This window comes from Pinus tabuliformis, chromosome X, assembly GCF_031772625.1.
Source record: "Pinus tabuliformis cultivar Carrire ecotype Pingquan chromosome X, CPIR1, whole genome shotgun sequence".
In the NCBI taxonomy this organism is placed as follows: Eukaryota; Viridiplantae; Streptophyta; class Pinopsida; order Pinales; family Pinaceae; genus Pinus; species Pinus tabuliformis.
The window spans coordinates 907,911,707-907,923,921 of record NC_142308.1 but is presented as its reverse complement, the minus strand read 5'-3'; positions in this window follow the sequence as shown (position 1 = coordinate 907,923,921).

Sequence of the window (12,215 nt, the reverse complement as noted above, 5' to 3'; positions counted from 1 at the left end):
GTGTTAGTTTAATGTCTCCCTGATCTCCTTGATATAATCCCTTATTTATGTCTCGTTGCGTTATATGATCTAGATGTGCCTTTTGGGTTGTATTTATCATGTTCTATCCAATAATGGATGGATAATAAAGTTAATAATAGGGAACACCGTAATGGATATTTAATAAGGTTCATGGACATACATGATTTGATAATTACCATGATATGTTATTTTCAGCCTTACACATGGGGGATTAGGCTCTATTTCTATGTCAAATTCTTATCAATAACTCATGGAAACATCTATATTCCACTGTTAACTTAAGCATAAGGAGGGTGATTCACTAGAATTGGTATTTATGGCTCTACTCAATTAATTACTTGTCACGAGTTCACAATAAAGTACGAAGAATTAAAAAAACCCTTTATCAATATTGATTGCTCTTCCTAGTTAATGAGTTGTCACAAGTACAAAAGAAAGTAGGAACAGTTACAAGACCCCTCCATCAACCTCCTCTCCTCTGTTTTTGTTTGAGGTCATACAACAATGGTGGAATTTTGAGGTGAACAAGAGGATTTATACTACATAGCCTCACTTAGAAAAGCCTTTGTAGGGTGTTATGTAAAAGGAAATACCCATGCCTCAAATCAGAAATCGTTAATATGATAACATATATGACATCAAAATTCTGCATAGACAAAATTTACATATCTTTGTCTATTTTTTATTTTAGAAAATTCCATTATCTACCCTTTATAAAAGGATAACTTGATAAGAGGGTAACTCAAAAAGGACACGATAGTAAGGAAATCATTGACTTACTAATTTACATTATATTCATTGAATACCACTTTAGTCTCATCCAATGAATTAGATTTAAAGACAATGAGCCAATCATTGGCTTACTACATGGTGTTTAGTATTTTCCATTATAGAACATCTGAAGAAACTTCAACTTGGTTGAAACAAGGTGACTCAATCCATAAATCTTATATATTAACCCCTTCCAAAATTTGATATAACCTTCAACTACAAAGTGGCCTTTTTTTTTTGACCATAGCTTCTTGTAAGTGACTTTGGGAATTTTTCACAATCATTCCAATGTTCTTGAGATCTCTTTCTAGAGTTGTCTTCCTAAATCACATTTTATATAAAAATTAAAGGCAAAGACGTAGCATTGCCCACTGATTATATATTCAGTCAGCACATGATGGAATCTCTTTAGTTTTCCATATAGGTCTCCATAAAGTTTATTGTCAGATAATTTTTGGCTATAGACTATCCTCCTGACATTTACAGCCATTCCATTACTCCAAATATCTGTGAACAATCAGTTTGTTGCTCCCTCCATTTAAACAATCCATTCATAGTTTTTTTCACTAAATGCATCCTGATTGGCAACAACCCTCCACAATAGTGTTGATGAGTGTAGAAATGTAGTCATCCATATTTCTTCTCTCTCTCTCTCTCCTTCAACCTAGATTTGACTATTAGAGATTCCAAGCCATCCTAAAGGTATTCCCAAAGTTTTTATTTAGTGAACCATAGTACCTCATTGGGACATATTCTAGGACTTACAATTAGTAAACATATCTAAGATTTAATTTTGAAGTTGAACTGTGAATCCTCCAGCCTCAAGGTTTTATCTATAAACAATTGAAATGTATTGATCTCATATTTCCGAGTAATAGACATTAATCAATTAGGTCACATCTTTTACTATGAGCCAATAATAGTCAAGCTCATTTTACTAATCCCATGCTTAGCATTATTCTCTGCCTTACACCAATAATGCCACAAATCATGACAAGACGAGACCTAGTAATGGTCAATTCAAAAACTCCAAATTAATGGTTTCACCCAACAACATCGCTTGATAGAATGAAAGAAAAACATTGGTGGTGCACCATTATTGTCCTTACTCTTTTACTCTAATGTGCCTGAAATGTTAAACTATAGTCAGTGTTTTTAAACTAGGATGTTCATATTTGAGATTGAACTAGCTTGACATGGCTTCACTAGTAATTTATAAATTTAATATTAAAGCTTGCAATGTCCAATTTGGATATGATCCTTTCTCCCATGGAAATCCAGGTTCTTGGTTCACGTTACTTTTCTTTATCTCCACCAGAGTCATAATATTTGGTCTACAACGTTCAAATAACTTAAATCTGAGTAAACAAATATACATTCTTATTTGTGTCCCTACATCTATGACTTCAATCTGATTAAATAAATTATATAGATATATAGAAAACTGAGATCGAACCCAAACTTATAATTTTTATTAATATCATATTCTTAGTTTCATAAAGACAATTAAAAGGTTGTAGAAAACAATCCTAGTTAACTATTTTCTTAAAAAATATTACAATATTCATTACTAACTCTGCATTTAGCCTCAATTTCAAACTAGACAATAGATTACAAAATTATTGATCATTGAAGGTTGATTACTGTTAAAATTGGCAAGTAGGGCCAAACTCCACATGGGTCATCTTATTCAAGGCTGATAATATTTTTATTAGATTCCTCTAATCAAGAGGTGTAGGATTGATCTAAAGATCATCTGATTCTGATAATTATTTATGGAGATATGAATTTATTTTTATGATGGAATAATTATCAAGCCTATGAACAACTCATGCAGGCTCAGAAGCCCAACTGTCGCATCTATTCAATTATCATCAGATCTGCATAAATATAGGAGGAATTTTCCTCGTTTTGACTCACTCAACTCATCAAATCTCTCTCTCTCTCTCTAGCGCAATAAAGAGTCTCTTCTCTCCTGCATAGTAGGTGACTCTCTCTCGAACAAGTGGAAGGAAGGACGCAAAATTTAATCTTGCAACTGCAGAACCAAAGTTTGACCAATGTTGACTAAAAGACTCCCTCCTCAGAACTACGTTGTAGGTCCATCTAGACCTCCTCTGAAGGCCCCATTTTTTGGTGGTGGAATCAAGCCGACCCGATGGTCTGTTTGCAAGATATTGATTGCCCTAGTTTTGATGATGAAGACACTAATGCTAATGTTGTTGATCTACGGTTTTCTATTGCTGATATAAATTAGATTTTTGTACTATTTCTCTCTACTGAATTGTTGAAGATAAAAGAAGATTTGATCAAATGGTTTCCCCATATTTGGGTTTGTCCCTGGCTAGCTGCCACATCTTGTGTCTCTTATCTTGGATTGTTTTTTGTTGATCATTTAATGTTCTATCTGCATTTTACTTATGCACATGTGATTGCTAATCTGTGAATAATAATAAGAGAGAAGAAGTAAATTCCTCTAAGCATAGAACATTCCATAAATTAACATGGTATTAGAGATGAGGTGAGGACAAAGCCCAAGCAAGAGCAAGAGCAATCACCGAAGAGAAGATTGCCAAGGCTATCTTAAAGAACTATGGGGTCCTCAACACTCTTCCCTACCGAGGACAAGCTCCATGAGAAGTCTAACTATCACGAATGGAAGATGTCTATCGATCTAACCTTAGAAGATCAAGGAGTGTTGGACCATGTGAGAGGCAATATTGTTGAGCCTCCATCAAATGCACCCACTGCTGTGAGGAACAAATGGAATACGGGTGAAGTCAAAACAAAGAATATCATCTGGGAATCTATCGACAAGAACTTGGTAGCCTACATCTATGATCTGAACACCTCCAAGGAAATATACGATAGACTGGTGAGTTTATTTAAATTTAATGAAGCAAATCAAGTTCTATTTCTTAGAAATAAGTTGAAGGAAATGAAGAAGGGGAAAGATGAGAGTATGCAAGCATACTTCTTAAGGATCACCGAGATCAGGAATGATCACCTATCTATTGGGGAGACTATTACTAATAGGGAAATGACACTCACAACTCTTGGATGATTACCATCCAAATGGTATGTGTTCAGGACTACTCTTCTGAACAATAATGTAATTCCTCGTTTCAAGGAATTTATAGCTAGATGCATTCAAGAAGAAACAAGGGTTGAAGAGCAAGAAATGCCCATGCGTAAAGGTCCTCCTACTGCCTTTTCTTCTCAATCTAAGAAAAGAAATAATTATGGGACTAAATCAAAAAGAAAGGTTGGACATAAGGGTGGAAGAAAAGGACGATGATACATTTGTGATAAACTAGGTCACTATGCAAAGGAGTGCCCTGATAGAAAGATCTCGCACCGAGACGATGATGAAAATTCCTCTCATGGCAATTAGAGGAATGGGAAACCTAATAGCAAAGGTAAAAGCACTGTTGGTAATCAAGGAAGAGGACAACCATTCAAGAAGGCTAAAAATTCTAAGTATGAATCCAATATTGTTGAAAATAAGCAAGATGAATATTATTTACCAACTGCTCTATCTACCTCTGCTCCTTTGGACTCAATGGGAATTTGGCTCATTGATAGTGGTGCGTCAAGGCACTTCACTGGTTACAAAAAAGTTCTCCATAATCTAATAGAGAAGGAAACTAACCTGCAAATTGTCCTTGGAGATAATATGAAATATCCATGAAAGGTGTAGGCAATGTCTCTCTTAAATTGAATCAAGTCAATATGATCCACTTACAAGATGTATTATATGTACCTGACCTCAAAAAGAACTTGGTTTCCATCTCGGCAATGGAAGAAAAATTCTACAAGGTAACCTTCGACGATGGCAAGGTACATATATGGAAATATAATGTTAAAGATGCCTTCACTCTTGGGTTTCGAGTTGATTCATTACATCAGGTCAGAGGAAGTCCACTAGGTGTCATGTCTTGTGACACATCTCAAGCCTTCATCGAGAATCAAACTGGAAATAGCATCAAGATCTTAAGGAGTGATAATGGAATTGAATATGAATCTAATGAGTTTCATGACATTTGTAAAGAGGCTAGCATTAATAGGGAGATTACTACACCATATACTCCTGAACATAATGGTGTGGCAGAAAGGAAGAACCATACGATTGTGGAAGTTGTGCATGATCAAAGACTTCTGAAGTTTCTATGCACCGAAGCTGCAAACACCACCATTTATGTACAAAATTGATGCCCCCATGAAGCATTAGGTTCCAAGACTCTTGAAGAAATGTTCACCCATAAGAAACCTGACATATCTCATTTTAGAATTTTTGGAAGCCCTGTATATTTTCATGTGCCAAAAAGGAAACAAAATAAATTGGGTGCATCTGGAAAGAAAGGAATCTTTGTGGGCTATGGTGAAAATACTAAGAGCTATAGAATCTATGTAGTCAGTTAAAGGGAAGTCGTGATTAGTCATGATGTCACCTTTGATGAAGATATGGCTCTCAGCAAGGTGAAAATTCTTCCTACAGTGAGGAGGTCTCAAGAAGTTGAGACCAGGGAACCGAAAGAAAAAGAGTCTGATGAGATATTTTCACCTGTTGCCAAAAATACCACCATCCACATGATCATAGCTCTTGCGGCTTCACAAGGATGGAAACTACATCTGATGGATGTTAAGACTGCGTTCTTACATTGTTCGATCAAAGAAGATGTCTACGTGGATCAAGCCGAAGGATTTGATATTTATGATAAAAAATCTCATGTATGGAGGTTGAAGAAGGCTATCTATGGGCTGAAGCAAGCACCTCGAGCATGGTATGAGAAGATTGATAGCTACTTGATGAAGTTGGGATTCAGTAAGAGTGAAGTTGATCCCAACCTTTACTTTAAGGTTGTAGATGACAAACCTCTCATACTGGTGTTGTGTGTTGATGACCTCTTTCTAACGGGTGCAGACCCTACCATTCACAAATGTAAGAGGGAGTTGGCTTCTGAATTTGAAATGAAGGACCTAGGATTGATGCACTATCTCGTAGGACTTGAAGTCTGGTAGAAGCCAACGGAAATTTTCCTATTTCAAGGAAAACATGTAGTGAAGCTATTGGAAAGATTCAGTGTGGTGGACTTCAAGACTGTTACTACCTCAATGGAGCTTGACTTTAAGAAGTTAAGAGGTAGTGTTGCTGGACCTATTTTACGAAATGCCACTAAGTAACATCAACTCGTCAGAGCATTAATGTTCTTAGTGAACTCCCATCCAGATATATGCTTTACAGTCAACAAATTAAGTCAACATATGGTTGAACCTCACCACATACATTGGATTGGTGCCAAGAATCTGTTAAGATATATTTATGGCACAATTACATATGGGTCAAGATACACTACCAAAGATGTGAGACTACTTGGATACACTGATGTTGATTGGGCAGGTAGTGTGGTGGATCGTAAGAGCACTGCTGGGTGATGTTTCTCCTTGGGATCTACTTCGATATCCCGGATGAACAGGAAGGAGAAGTCGGTGGCTCTGAGCACCGTTGAGGCAAAGTATATTGCTACTAGCATGGCCTCTTGTGAGGCAGTCTGGTTGCAAAATCTTTTCATTGAGTTGTTTGGATTTACATTGGATACCAACATGAAATGATGTGACAACCAGAGTGGGATTCGTTTGTCAGAGAATCCCATATTTCATGATTGCTCCAAGCATATCAATATCAGGTACCACTATATTCGAGATATGGTGTAGTGGGGAGCTATAAGGCTCCAACATATCTATATAGATGAATAGGTCGCCGACATTCTGACAAAGCCCCTAGGAAAGCTCAAATTTTTTACTTTCCTAGAACAACTTGGTGTCGTTCAGAAACTCTCTGATGAGCATCTTGTATGATGTATTGAGCTCTGGGAGCTCTGGGGTGCGCAGGGTACTTCTTGGAGTGACATATGACCACAGGGTGACTCACCATCCCCTGGTGGTGTATGTGTACAAGGTAAAAGAATCAAAACTTTCCCTGTGATACCCTGTGGCGACTATGTAGCAGGATGATTAGTTCTCTTGTTGGGTCTGGATGATGTGTTCTCCATGACGACTATGTAGCAGGATGATTAGTTCTCCTTTGAGGTCTAGATGATGTGTTCTCCATGATGATTATGTAGCAAGATGATTAGTTGTCCTGTGAGACCTGGATGATATGTTATCCATGGCGATTGTGGACATGATGATTCGCTTTCTTATGGATAGGATGATCTTCTGTCCTATGGACAAGACGATTCGTTCTCTTGTGGGACAAGATGATTCATTGTCTTGTGGGACAGGATGATTCGCTCTCCTGTGGATAGGATTGATTAGTTCTCCTATCGAGGCATCCTACCCATGTAGTCTGGGACTCATGGGAAGTACCTCTCATCTGATCAATGAGTAGGGAAATAATGATAAGGACCATAGTAGTACCGATGGATGCATCATTGTATCTACCGTACTCCTTATGCTAGGATGATCTTCATTGATCTGGGATCAATGACACTGGTCTGGGACCAGTGGTAGGAGTTGTACCCACTATGACGCCGACTTCGGGTCGGTTGAGACTGGTCTGGGACCAGTGGTACATACTCTGAGACTAACTTCAGGTCAGTGAAGGACTGGTCTTAGACCGGTGGTAGGAGTTGTACCGACTATGACACTGACTTTAGGTCGGTTGAGACTGTTTTGGGACCAGTGGTACATACTCTGAGACTGACTGCAGGTCAATGAAGGACTGGTCTGGGACCAGTGGTAGGAGTGGTACCTACTATGGCACTGACTACGGGTCAGTTGAGACTAGTCTGGGACTAGTGGTATGCACTCTAAGACTGACTTTGAGTCAGTGGAGAATGATATTGGTCTGGGACCAGTGGTAGGAGCTGTACTCACTATGGCGTTCACTTTGGGTTGGTTGAGACTAGTTGTACATACTCTAAGACAGAATTAGAGTCAGTATGATGCATCCTCGATCATTTCTTCTTCTTCATAATTCGAACAAAAGCAGAGCAGAATACAACAAACAGTGTAGAGCAGAACAGAGCAGAGCAGTGCATATCAATACAGGGCAGAACAAGACAAAGAAAAATAGGCATAATAGAGTAGGGCATGGAAAGGGTCAAGCTATACAGGGCAGTGCATTTGATGGATGAATAGTAGTGACCAACAAACAGATTGTAGATGGAGTTCTCCCTAGTTGAGAGGGGGTGTTAAAATGGGCAAATAGGGCCAAAATTCATGTGGGGCATCTTATTCATGGCTGATAATATTTTTATTAGATTCCTCTCATCAAGGGGTGTGGGATTGATCTAAAGATCATCCGATTCTGATAAGTATTTATGGAGATATGAATTTATTTTGATTATGGAATAACTATCAAGCCTACTTACAACTCATGTAGGCTCAGAATCCCAACAGTCGCATCTATTCAATTATCATCAGATGTGTGTAAATACAGGAGGACTTTTCCTCATTTGGACTCACTCAACTTATCACATCTCTCTCTCTCTCTCTAGCGCATAAAGAGTCTCTTCTCTCCTTTGTAGTAGGTGACTCTCTCTCACGTAGGTGGAAGCAAGGATGCAGAATTTAGTGTTGCAATTGCAGAACCAAAGTTTGACAGCGTTGACCAGAAGAATCCCTCCTCAAAACTACGTTGTAGGTCCATCTAGACCTCCTCTGAAGGTTGCATTTTTTGGTGGTGGAATCAAGCTGATCCGATGGTCGGTTTGTGAGATATCGATTTCCCTAGTTTTGATGATGAAGTCGTTAACGGTTTTCCCATATTGGGGTTTGTCCTTGGCTAGCCGCCACATCTTGTGTCTCCTGGCTTGGGTTGTTTTTTGTTGATCATTTAATGCTCTATCTACACTTTACCTATGCACATGTGATTGCTAATGTGTGAATAATAATAAGAAAGAAGAAGTAAATTTCTCTAAGCATAGAGGATACCATCAATTAAAAATTATGATTATGATCTTGTTTTGAGTTTTGACCCTTGGACATGATAGGTCGGGAGGGTATCTCTCCTATACTTTTCTTAAAAAACTATATAACAATGCACTCATTCTTTGATGTGCATTCCTACTTTCACCAAATATTAAGGTCCTAATAGAACGAGTTTATATCACGACAAATAAAGCGGTCAGGTTTTTGCATGTCTTGAAAATTTTTGGCCCTTTTCAACTTATACATTAGAAATTCTCTTGCCAATATAATCATTTGTTTGAATTTATTATATTCATTGACTTTTGAAGTTTACATGAAAGCAAAAAGAGGAGCATGATTATAAGACTCTCGGGTTGGGATATTAATACAAAGAAAAAATCATGATTAGTTTACTACACTACACCATACAGTTAGTATATCAATAATTTGTGTATTAATTTCCCTAGGTGCTTCATTTATTTCAACTTGTAGAGATCCCAATGAAGTGTTTGCTTCCTAAAAAAATGCATGAATATCCTTTAGCTTCTTTATGACTAGTTGCGTGAAAGAGGAGTGATTAGGTTCAAGTTATTCTTTCATTTTCTCATCACAAATTTTTCTTCCTTCCAATTCAAGTAGTCTACTAACTACATCTTCAAGACCCTCCCTATTACTCTTCAAATTTTCCTCTTTTCTTTTAACTTCAAACTCGAAAGATTAAAGCTCAAATATCAAAGCATCCATTTCTCAATTTACTTCTTTGTGCGAATCAATTAGAATTTTTTTTCATTGAGAATAATGTATAAGGAAATATTTGATTCCTTTAAAGAATCAAAGCTTTCCCCTACATGAGACTCCAACTGCTGAATTTAAGATTTTGTTAGCTTAAAATGTTTCTCCAACTTCTTAATATTTGTTTTTCAATCCTTTACTTGATTTGAGGATTTTTTTCAAGGTAGTAAAGAGCTTATTTCTTTCTTCTTCACCTTTTAGCAAGGATGCAACCTTGCCAATATGTGTAGAAACTTGTTATGAAGATGATCTTAAATATGGCGATGAAACAACCTACTTTTCTAACTGAATAACTAGGATTTTCTTCTCAGCATCAATTTTGGGCTCCTAAACAAGCTAAACCTTCTCTATTAAATCACATACCTTAGATTGTGTAATTGTCTCAATATCCATAGTTTTCTTTAACACAATTTTTAGTGACTTCTTATCATCTTGAAAAACAAACATTTCCTCCATCTTTTCCGTCACAAGAGAACCAAATGTTTCTAATTTTTCAGTTTCCCTTGATTCCCGAGATTTCCAATGCTCTTCAGATGCAGAAAAATCAAACAACAGTGTCTCAAGAGAATTGAATTTTTTTATAGACCCATACCTTCTTTTCCTGCATTTGATTGTCACACTTTTTTGTTGTGTTAATTTATATGAGTCCTTTCTAAAAAACTACATCTCTTTGTGAGATATCTCCATCAAGCCCAATTTGTCAACTACTCGAGTAATCTATATTATCCTCTCTTTTAAAAAATGCAGCTTGGATCTTGGAAAAGTTATTTCGCATTGAAGCATTTTCTCCTAATTGAAAATTGCATCTTTGTCCCTAGAAAATTTAGAACATTGTCTAGCCTAATTGTATCTTTCGTTACTTTAGAGATGGCCTAAATCTCATTTACGATGTTCATATTCTTGAAGACTCATTTATAGACATTCAATCTCTAACTGCATAGCCTGAAGATTTTTCTCATTTACTGCAATGCTAAAGAGAATCTTTGTAACCTAGCACTAGATTAAATCCAGAGAAGTTTCAAATTTCTTTAAAATAATGTCAAGGCTATCCATTGGTAATCCACATTTTCCAAGCTTGACATCCATCTCTTCAAATAGATTTTGCACCTTTTGTTCATATTATTTCAAGTCCTTAAGTTTCTCTCCAATCCATGCATGCAAGCTAGCAACAAGTGCATCAAATTTCCCTATATTTGTTGCAGAAACTACCACTGTGATTGGTTACCCTGATTTCCCCACATTTGTGCCTGAATAATTTTTGGTTGTTAATGACTTAAGTTCATCAGATTGGTTTATTGCAAAATGATATTTTTGGTAGAAACTACCACTGTGATTACTTCCCTTCAGTTCCCCAAATCTTTGCCTAACTCAATTCAGCTGCCAATGATTGAAGTTCATCACATTTGTTTATTACAAAAGAAGCATAAACATTATTTGATGAGTCCTTGCTTATGTTTAATGAAGTGAATTTTTGAACAAATTTCTCATTCCCCTTGACCATATCTTCATTATTCTCTATTAGGTACTTTGGCTTGAACTTGAGATCCTCTATCTCCCTGGAGAAAAGTGTCCTCTCTTTTATGGAATTTTTGAGTTCTTAATAAGTTTTCTCTAATATTTTCCTGATCTTATCATTATCATTTGTAGTGTCCTCATATAGTACTATTAGTTTCTCATCTTCACCTGTCATTTCCTTCATTTTCAATTAGAGTTCATTAGCCTCCTTTATCAACAGGCTAAATATTCTATTAGAGTCTAAATTGTAAGCCATGTTTTTCCCAAAGTGAGACTACTCCTAAACACCCTCTACACTTCCCTTGTGGGTAAAAAATATACCATGATGACTTTCAAAAATGTAAATGTCCTTTCCCTATCATTGTTGCTTCATTTCCTCATGAGTTTATTTTGTGATAAAAAAACAAAGGGGGTTCCCTCATGCAATATGAAGAATTCTAGAAATGATATTGCATCTATCTCCTTTCAAAAGATCTATATTCTTAGCATGCTTCAGAGCATTTGTTGACTTCTTCCACAACTTCACTAATACATTTCTCTCAAATATAGCTTTCTCATACATATTAACTAATTCTCCATTCTCTTGATACATACTCCTCATCTTTATTTGAAGATTTTGAATATGATCAATCATTTCTTGTTGCCATAGTTCTAAGTTCCTCTTTGGATGCTCTAACTTAACATTAGAGGAGGCAAACAAAAATTTTCTTTCTGGCATATTTCCATTATTTGATGCTTCTAATGGTCCCCTTATCTCCTCTTGACGTCCATCATCTTTCATGCTAAATTTTAGATATATTTTACCATCTTCCAAATCTATCACCAGTCCATCAGAAGCCTTTTCAGGCACAATCCTGAGTTCTAGTTGTTTAGTCTCATTTCTCAATCCTTGAGATAATATAATTCCCCTTATAGTTGCATTTACTTATGTGGAAGCCTTTTTTTGTACAATGTCTTGCCATAATTCCCTAATTCCATATTTTTCTTGCATTTCCTACTCATACATGCCAATTAATCATTCATTCTCTTCAGTTATATCCTTTAATTTCAATCGACACTTCTCAACATCCATTCCTGTATGGATCGCCTCAGTTTATGCTTTTCCATCCCCATTGATACTAGCATGTTCAGACAATAATGTAGTTTCAACATTGTCTTGAATTTATTGTTAATGCCCTTGAATTAAGGTTTCATGACCTCGT